General features: G+C 40.8%; 1 non-coding gene across 1 annotated transcript; it reads right to left on the bottom strand.

The window, feature by feature from the left end:
* Nucleotides 1-10,097: 10,097 nt before the first annotated feature.
* Nucleotides 10,098-10,201, bottom strand: LOC113884715. Its single transcript, XR_003508989.1, has one exon. It is a non-coding gene; the product is annotated as a U6 spliceosomal RNA (small nuclear RNA).
* Between the last annotated feature and the right edge of the window lie 305 nt (nt 10,202-10,506).

Here is a 10,506-nt window from a genome sequence, read left to right as displayed (position 1 = left end):
CTTCAGCATCAGTCCTTCCAAAGAAATCCCAGGGCTGATCTCCTTCAGAATGGACTGGTTGGATCTCCTTGCAGTCCAAGGGACTCTCAAGAGTCTTCTCCAACACCACAATTCAAAAGCATCAATTCTTTGGTGCTCAGCTTTCTTCACAGTCTAACTCTCACATCCATACATGACCACTGGAAAAAGCATAGCCTTGACTAGATGGACCTTTGTTGGCAAAGTAATGTCTCTGCTTTTGAATATGCTATCTAGGTTGTTCATAACTTTCCTTCCAAGGAGTTTAATTTCATGGCTGCAATCAGCCAATCTTAGGCATCATCAAATGAAAAACTCCACTGAAAATAGTTTTTTGTGTTTTTTTTCCTTGGAAACGAGGCAGACAGTGCTCACCTTACTCCATCTTGGTTGAGCTCCTAACCAACCAATCCATCAATGATCAGATCATGTGGTACTTTTAGAAAAACTAAGGCATCAACTAGTGTAGTCAGGTCTAATGGAACAGAACAGGTTCTACCTACTTATTAATTTCTCTAATCAGTAAACAGGCTGAGCTGCCTCTTCATGCCCAGGTGAGCTAAACCTTGGATTCATCATAAGAGAGCAAGGTTATCCTGAATTTGATAAGGATATTGGTGTTTTCCTAAAAGAACAGGTACCACAATGTGACATAGGGCTCTAACCATTGCCTAACAAATGAGTCCACAGATAAAGACGGGATGGAAGATTCATATTGTTTCCATTCCAGTGTGTCAATTCCCACGTTGGTATACTCAGAAGATTTAATTACTGAGGTTCAGCCTGATCACTGACATATTTGAAGAGATGCCAGGGTAAACAACCGGTCTGTTTATATCAATGCATTCTTGCTGAACATCAATCAGCCTTAGTGAGTTTCTTTTTCAAAGCTGGAATTGTGAATTGGCTGAGGAACTATTTCTTTCAAAAACCAAACTATTGAGCTATAAGCCTTTTAAATAGAATGAGCAGTCAACCAAAAAAAAAAAAAAAGAAAAAGGGCTTCCGATCTCACCTCACACTGCTGAAAAACTACTTCAAAATATCTTGAAAGAGACAGGCCACCAATAGCAGGTTTATGTAAGCCCTTAACAGCACCATTAAAGGGAGAAAAAACCATCAGAAAATTGGCATGATGTTCCTGACAGTCCGGCCAGCACTGCTGGGACAGGACATCTCTAGCCAAACCACAAGTCCTGCCATAATCAAACTGAATTATGAAACAAAAGAAAACATCTTGCTCTAGTTTAAGCAGGTCATAAGCCAAATTATCCTTGAAAAGTCTTTGCAGGGAGAAAAAACAAACCCAATTTGTAGAGGAGAAAATGAGACGCTAAGCGATGCTTAAAATCTTGCCCAGGAAGGAGGCTGCCTGCATCATACACGCGTTGAAGGTGGAAGTAAACGAGTGGACGTGTGTATCAGCAACTCTCCCAAGGACTGAGGTGTGCTTTAGCTGACTGAAACTCAAAGACATCTGCAAGATAAGAGTATCATAGCAACACTTGGTGCTGAGGAGAAAACGGGATCAGTGAGGACTGTCACAGTCAGAAAGCGTGTGCCCGTCTGAAGGGCACGAAAGCCCGGTGTTGATGGGTTTTCTCGTTTTTTAGTGAAAAGTCAGTAGGTAAAGTATAATTGATCTATGACGTTGTGTTACTTTCAGATGTACAGCAAAGTGATCCCATTATACATATACACACGCAAATACATACATATACGTATTTCTCAGATTCTTTTAAATCATAGCTTATTACAAGACATTGTATATGGCACCCTATGCTCCAACAGGTCCTTGTTAATCTATTTTTATGTAGTAGTGAGTTTGCTAATCCCAAACTCCTAATTTATCTCTCCCCTCCCTTCCCCTCAGGTAATCATAAATTTGTCTTCTATGTCTGTGAGTTTGTTTCTGTTTTGTTAATATGTTCCTTTGTATCATTTTTTTTAGATTCCACATATGAGGTATCATGTGATATTTGTCTTTCTCTGACTTCACTTAGTATGATAACCGTTATGTCCAAAAAGCCAGTGATATCAGTGTTTATCTTAATTTCTTGATTTCAAATGCAGGCAAACGATTCTGAATAAATATTTTATCATTATTTAGGTCAATGCTATGTGTGACAAACTTAACACCTGTCAACCACAAGTTGCAACTGCCAATTTAATCCATTGCTTCCTTTATTCAAAATTGTTTTCTGAAATAAACTCACAGACATAGAAAACAATAAAAATGAAAATGAAAAAACTAGTGAAAAATAAAAAAATAATGAAAAATTAAAAAAAAAACTAGTCAGATAAGGAAGGGATGTAGAGAGAGGTTGGGGTTACAAGATGTAAGCTTTTATGTATAGAATGGATGAACAAGGTCCTACTATAAAGCACGGACAACTATATTCAATATTCTATGATAAACTATAATGGAAAAATATTTTAAAAAAGAATGTATATATATATCTAAATCATTTTGCTGTATTGTAGAAATTAATACAAAATTGTAAATGAATTATATTTCAATTTTTAAAAATTGATAATAAGGAAAAAAAGGGATGCTGAAAAATATTTTGGAAGCTAAAAAAACATTTTGGAACCTGGGGTTAGAGATGGACAACCGTTTATAAAGAAAGGTGGAATCCCATTTGGGAGGGAAGCAGAACCAAGGTGGTGCATGGAGGTGGCAGTGGGAATGGAAAGAGGGCACACATTTGAGAAGTACTGGTGAAGCCTGTCACCAGGATTTGACAACTGCTCAGTGTGGGAGGTGAAGGACGGGGGAAACCAGACGTCACTTTAATTTTTTTAAGATTGAGAGAATTTGATGCCACTAACCAAAGGAGATGTGGGAAAACAAATTGTTAAAACGGATTCAATTTGAGTACCGGCTATTCAGGCAGGTCTAAAAGCATTAGAGTGAAACCTGAGGTTAATGTTTGTGACTACAACGCAGAACAAAAATCTCATGAATATAGCAGTTCTTCCAAGATTCTAGCAAATTGGAATTTTAAAAATGCATATGGGAGAGAAATAGATTTAATTTCCCCTAAAAGTATTACAACCTTGTTCAAGATTTCTGGCAGAATCCAGAAAAGGGGAAAAGGTGAAAAAACATGGTTGCCCAAGAGTGTTGTTTTACTTTTGCATAAGAAACACCGGGAGGAATGACTCCTGTTTTGCCTAATGGACCACAGCTGAGCAAGCTGAAACCTGATGTTTCACATTCCATCTTCCAACCTCTGCTCTGTGTCTGAAGTTTGCACTTAATGAGATACATGAGAGACTCCAGTAAATTATGAAATCTGCTGCTGGCTGAGATAGGTTTTCATGCTACAAAAATGGGGTCTCATGTTCAGAGGAAAGAGGCTGGAGTTTTAGCCCTTTCCTTGGGGTCACAAAGAGTTGGACATGACTGAACATGCACGCACATCAAATTCGCATGGAGAGGATAAATAACTGTGGTTTAGAATACGGGTTTGGTAAGTTCAAATCCCACTACTGTCCTAACGAGAGGAAGTCACTTAACTTCTCTATGCTTCTAGTCTCTCATCTGTAAAATGATGAGAGACTAGACAACAACCACCTTTAACGGCTGTTGTGAGGATTAATTGAGAAACAAATGGTAAGTGCACTTAAAAATTATTAAATAGGATTGCTTCACAATTACTCTTTTTGGTGTAGATACTTTTACCGAGCACTAATGAATAATTCCTCTCATACTTTAGTCTTAACCCATGAGATCTCCTATTTTCTACAACAAAAATTTCCCTTGACTTGGCATGAGTATTTAAGACCCATGAATGAATTAATGCCTTCAGTAAAGGGAATTCTCAGAGGCCTCCCCACTCTGAGGTGTCTTTCCTGTATAGGAAGTTAGGCAGACAATTACTTATCCATGAAACAGAATGAAATAATGCCATTTGTAGCAACACGGATGAACCTAAATATTATTATGTTAAGTGAAGTAAGCCAGACAAGAGAAAGATAAATATCACATGATGTTGCTTATATGTGAAATCTAAAGAACAAATAAACTTATTTTCAAAACAGAAAGAGACTCAGACAAAGAAAACAAATTTATGGTTACCAAAGCAGAAAGGGCAGGGGATAAATTAGGAGTTTGGGATTAACATATACACTCTACTATGGTTTTTCCAGTGGTCATGTATGGATGTGAGAGTTGGACTGTGAAGAAGGCTGAGCGCCGAAGAACTGATGCTTTTGAACTGTGGTGTTGGAGAAGACTCTTGAGAATCCCTTGGACTGCAAGGAGATCCAACCAGTCCATTCTGAAGGAGATCAGCCCTGGGATTTCTTTGGAAGGAATGATGCTAAAGCTGAAACTCCAGTACTTTGGTCACCTCATGCAAAGAGTTGACTCACTGGAAAAGACTCTGATGCTGGGAGGGATTGGGGGCAAGAGGAGAAGGGGACGACAGAGGATGAGATGGCTGGATGGCATCACGGACTCGATGGACGTGAGTCTGAGTGAACTCCGGGAGTTGGTGATGGTCAGGGAGGCCTGGCGTGCTGCGATTCATAGGGTTGCAAAGAGTTGGACATGACTGAGCGACTGAACTGAACTGAACTGATATAATATATGTAACCAATAAGGACTTACTGCATAAAACACAGGATACTAATAACCTATGAGGAAAAAGAGTCTGAAGAATGTGTGTGTGTGTGTGTGTGTGTATAACTGAATCACTGTGCTGTATACCCAAAACTAACACATTATAAATCAACTATACTTCAATTTTTTTTTAAAAGCACACAACACAAAAACTACTCCTACCATGGCTGATTTCAAGCAACCAAAGGAATGTTAAGTTGGAAGATCTATGCACAATTTGCTCCAGTGGGCCAAAAAAAACTTTTTCTTCAATAAATCATTGTCACTACCCAAACCACCTCTTAAGCCACTAAGGATGCATTTCTCATGTATAGTCTCAGATGACACTGCTGTCCTGGGGGACACCTTTTGGAAAAGTTTGGGGAAAATTTCCTCATCTGAATGGGAAATTAGCTGAGAGGCACAGCCAGAAGCATCCTGCACTGCAGGGAGCCTGGGTGTCACAAATCCATCTCTTTAGGGTGACCTCACACATTCATGTCCAGTGACATGGGGTAGTTGTCCTCCTGATTTGGAGTTTTGATCTTGGGAATGGAAAACTGGCCATATCAAAATTCCTATTACAATTTTTTCAGGGATACCCATTCTGCCCTGATGCCTGCCCTGAGAGATGGTCCACGTAAGCTTAGTTCCTCCCATTCCTCTCAATAAGGTATTTGCACTCGATATTTGACATGTTCTCCATTTTTCTCACCCAGTGTTGACTTGTCCTTGGCTCTTAGCAGAGAACCAGGCATCTCCTTCTCTGATGGGGAAATGGAGAGACTAGCAAAGAACTCACTGCAGAAGAACTCTGGAATGGTGCCTATTTGGAAGGAGCGGTGGTGAAGAGCTACCCCACGTCCAAGGTCAGGGGCGGCAGCCAAGAGGAGCTACCCCACGTCCAAGGTCGGGGCGGCAGCCAAGAGGAGCTACCCCACATCCAAGGTAAGGAGCAGCGACTGTGCTTTGCTGGAGCAGCTGTGAAGAGATACCCCACGTCCAAAGTAAGAGAAACCCAAGTAAGATGGTAGGCACTGAGAGACGGCATCAGAGGGCAGACAGACTGAAACCACAATCACAAACAACTAGCCAATCTGATCACATGGACCACAGCCTTGTCTAACTCAGTGAAACTAAGCCATGCTGTGTGGGGCCACCCAAGATGGACGGATCATGGTGGAGAGGTCTGACAGAATGTGGTCCACTGGAGAAGGGAATGGCAAACCACTTCAGCATTCTTGCCTTGAGAACCCTATGAACAGTACGCAAAGGCAAAAAGATAGGACACTGAAGAGGAACTCCCCAGGTCGGGAGGTGCCCAATATGCTACTAGAGATCAGTGGAGAAATAACTCCAGAAAGAATGAAGGGATGGACCCAAAGAAAAATCAACACCCAGCTGTGGATGGCACTGGTGATAGAATCAAGGTTCGATGCTGTAAAGAGCAATATTGCATAGGGATCTAGAATGTTAGGTCCATGAATCAAGGCAAGTTGGAAGTGCTCAAACAGAAGATGGCAAGAGTGAACATCAACATTTTACGAATCAGCAAATGAAAGTGGACTGGAATGGGTGAATTTAACTCAGATGACCATTATATCTACTACTGTGGGCAGGAAATGGAGTAGCCATCATAGTCAACAAGAGTCTGAAATGCAGTACTTCAATGCAATCTCAAAAATGATAGAATGATCTCTGTTCGTTTCTAAGGCAAACCATTCAATATCACAGTAAACCAAGTCTATGCCCCAACCATTAATGCTGAAGAAGCTGAACAGTTCTATGAAGACCTACAAGACTTTATAGAACTAACACCCAAAAAAGATGTCCTTTTCATTATAGGGGACTGGAATGCAAAGGTAGGAAGTCAAGAAACACCTGGAGTAACAGGCAAATTTGGCCTTGGAATACAGAATGAAGCAGGGCAAAGGCTAATAGAGTTCTGCCAAGAGAACACACTGGTCATAGCAAACACCCTCTTCCAACAACACAAGAGAAGACTCTATACATGGACATCACTAGATGGTCAACACTGAAGTCAGATTGATTATATTCTTTGCAGCCAAAGATGGATAAGCTCTATACAATCACCAAAAACAAGACAGGGAGCTGACTGTTGCTCAGATCAAAACTCCTTATTGCCAAATTCAGACTTAAATTGAAGAAAGTGGGGAAAACCACTAGACCATTCAGGTATGATCTAAATCAAATCCCTTATGACTATACAGTAGAAGTGAGAAGTAGATTTAAGGGACTAGATCTGAAAGACATAATGCCTGATGAATAATGGATGGAGGTCCATGACATTGTACAGGAGACAAGTATTAAGACCATCCCCAAGAAAAAGAAATGCAAAAAAGCAAAACGGCTGTCTGAGAAGCCCTTACAAATATCTGTGAAATGAAGAGAAGCAAAAAGCAAAGGAGAAAAGGAAAGATATACCCATTTGAATGCAGAGTTCCAAAGAATAACAAGGAGAGATAAGAAAGCCTTCCTCAGTGATCAATGCAAAGAAATAGAGGAAAACACAAAATGGGAAAGACTAGAGATCTCTTCAAGAAAATCAGAGATATCAAGGGACATTTCATGCAAAGATGGGCTCAATATAGGACAGAAATGGTATGGATCTAACAGAAGCAGAAGATATTAAGAAGAGGTGGCAAGAATACACAGAACTGTACAAAAGGATCTTAATGACCCAGATAATCACAATGGTGTGATCACTCACACTCACCTAGAGCCAGACATTCTGGAATGTGAAGTCAAGTGGGCCTTAGGTAGCATCACTGAGAACAAAGCTAGTGGAGGTGATGGAATTCCAGTGGAGCTATTTCAAATCCTGAAAGATGATGCTGTGAAAGTGCTGCACTCAATATGTCAGCAAATTTGGAAAACTCAGCAGTGGCCATGGGACTGGAAAAGGTGTTTTCATTTCAATCCCAAAGAAAGGTAATGCCAAAGAATGCTCAAACTACCGCACAATTGCACTCATTTCACACGCTAGTAAAGTAATGCTCAAAATTCTCCAAGCCAGGCTTCAGCAATACATGAACCATGAACTTCCAGATGTTCAAGCTGGTTTTCGAAAAGGCAGAGGAACCAGAGATCAAATTGCCAACATCTGCTGGATCATCAAAAAAGCAAGAGAGTTCCAGAGAAACATCTCTTTCTGTTTTATTGACTATGCCAAAGCCTTTGACTCTGTGGATCACAATAAACTGTGGAAAATTCTTCAAGAGATGGGAATACCAGACCACCTGACCTGCCTCTTGAGAAACCTGTATACAGGTCAGGAAGCAACAGTTAGAACTGGACATGGAACAACAGAATGGTTCCAAGTAGGAAAAGGAGTACGTCAAGGCTGTATATTGTCCGCCTGCTTATTTAACTTCTATGCAGAGTACATCATGAGAAATGCTGGGCTGGAAGAAGCACAAGCTGGAATCAAGATTTCTGGGAGAAATATCAATAAACTTAGATATGCAGATGACACCACCCTTACGGCAGAAAGTGAAGAACTAAAGAGCCTCTTGATGAAAGTGACAGAGGAGAGTGGAAAAGTTGGCTTGAAGCTCAACATTCAGAAAACTAAGATCATAGCATCCAGTCCCATCACTTCATGGCAAATAGATGTGAAAACAGTGGCTGACTTTATTTTGGGGAGCTCCAAAAGCACTGCAGATGGTGATTGAAGCCATGAAATTAAAAGACGCTTACTCCTTGGAAGGAAAGCTATGACCAATATAGAGAGCATATTAAAAAGCATATTACTTTGCCAACAAAGGTCCGTCTAGTCAAGGCTAAGGTTTTTCCAGTAGTCATGTATGGATGTGAAAGTTGGACTATAAAGAAAGCTGAGTGCTGAAGAACCGATGCTTTTGAACTGTGGTGTTGGAGAAGACTCTTGAGAGTCCCATGGACTACAAGGAGATCCAACCAGTCCATCCTAAAGGAGATCAGTCTGGGTGTTCATTGGAAGGACTGAAGTTGAAGCTGAAACTCCAATACTTTGGCCACCTGATGTGAAGAGCTGACTCATTTGAAAAGACCCTGATGCTGGGAAAGATTGAGGGCAGGAGAAAAGGGGACAATGGAGGATGAGATGGTTGGATGGCATCACCGACTCAATGGACATGAGTTTGGGTGAACTCCGGGAGTTAGTGATGGACAGGGAGGCCTGGCGTGCTGCGATTCATGGGGTCACAAAGCGTCGGACACGACTGAGTGACTGAACTGAACTTGGAGCTTGCTCTTGACATGTCTGCTTTAACCAATGGGGCTCAGTCTCCTGGTATGCCTTCACAGCACAACTGTTTCCTTTTGGCAAAGATGACTGGGTGGGGGGCATGCCTTTCCTCATCTTCCTGCTGAGAACCTACTTCACAGCATGTGGGAGCTGTACACAGAGAAAATGTTGATATTGCTGTGAAAGCTGCAGAGTGCTGGAAAGGCATTAATTATCCTAACAGTGATCCCCCAGATGGAGTCAAGGGCTTAATGTATTTCTTCCTCTTAAACTTTATACACTCTTCTATTCAGGAACTTACTATTTAATGAGCATATGTCAATTTGGTGTTCGAGTCCCATTCTGTTCTTCCCTCTATCACTTGTACCATCCTAGAGTTTCACACACAGAGCCCTAGGTTTACCAATGACGCAACTGAGGCTCAAGGAAGTTCAAAGAGCTAGTAAGTTGCAGATACAGGATGTGAATTCACATCTTTGGATTCCAGTTGCAGCCGCCACATCACCCTGACACAGGAGAGGTGATCAATAACATGCCCGATAAACCCTCCTCTTCTTCAGCCCTTGCCTGATGAAAATTTTGCTCTACCATTCACACTCTATCTTCAAATCACCAGGCAACTACTAAATACAGAAATCAATCAATCAGCTGGTTCATAGAGGAAATGATATGGGGGCTGAGTGATGGAAATGGCAGGATCCTGAAGCTGGGGTTGGGGGTAAGTAAAGATGCAGGAGGCAAAAAACAAGGAGACTCTGGGGCTCTCTGAGGGCAGAGGCACTTGCTGTCAGGCAGGCATATCCAGGCATATCCTCAAGGATAATACAGACAAGTGGTCTTCAAAAGCTTTGGCTCCTGAAACCCCTAAAAGAAATTTCTACTTCCTTGTGTATTTTTTTTTATTAATTTATATTTTAATTGAAGGATAATTGCTTTACAGAATTTTGTTGTTTTCTGTCAAACCTCAACATGAATCAGCTATAGGTATACACATGTCCCTTCCCTCTTTAACCTCCCTCGCCATCCCACCCCTCTAGGTTGATACAGAGTCCCTGTTGAGTTCCCTGAGACATACAGCAATTCCCACTGGCTATTTTACATTTATGGCAATGTAAGTGTCCACGTTACTCTCTTCATACATCTCACCCTCTCCTCCCCTCTCTCCATGACCATAAGTCTGTTCTTTATGTCTGTTTCTCCATTACTTCCCTGAAAATAAATAAAAATATGGAATGCTTCACAAATTTGAGTATCATCCTTGTGTAGGGGCCATGTTAATCTCTGTATTATTCCAATTTTAGTATATGTGCTGCCAAAGCGAGCACTCTCGTGTGTTTCAAAAGAGGACATCTAAAGCTCTTACATGCTGAAATACTTATAAAAATTGTATTTTCTAAATTCCTGTATACTGTACACATATTTCAAATTTATTTTGGCCAAACATAAGCAGAAGAATCTGTATGTTAGATTTACAAAAAAATAGCCACAGACCTTAGTCAAACCCATTTTTATCAAATTGGGCTGCCAAATAGTAACCAGAATTACTATTAGAAACTATCAGACTTCAGTTTCAATTTCAATAGACATATTCATATATACACTTCAACTATGTGATAACCTTCTCACTCCT

The sequence above is a fragment of the Bos indicus x Bos taurus genome, chromosome 26, assembly GCF_003369695.1.
Source record: "Bos indicus x Bos taurus breed Angus x Brahman F1 hybrid chromosome 26, Bos_hybrid_MaternalHap_v2.0, whole genome shotgun sequence".
Taxonomy (NCBI): domain Eukaryota; kingdom Metazoa; phylum Chordata; class Mammalia; order Artiodactyla; family Bovidae; genus Bos; species Bos indicus x Bos taurus.
The sequence above is the reverse complement of the archived record's forward strand: the minus strand, read 5'-3'. Positions and strand labels throughout refer to the sequence as shown.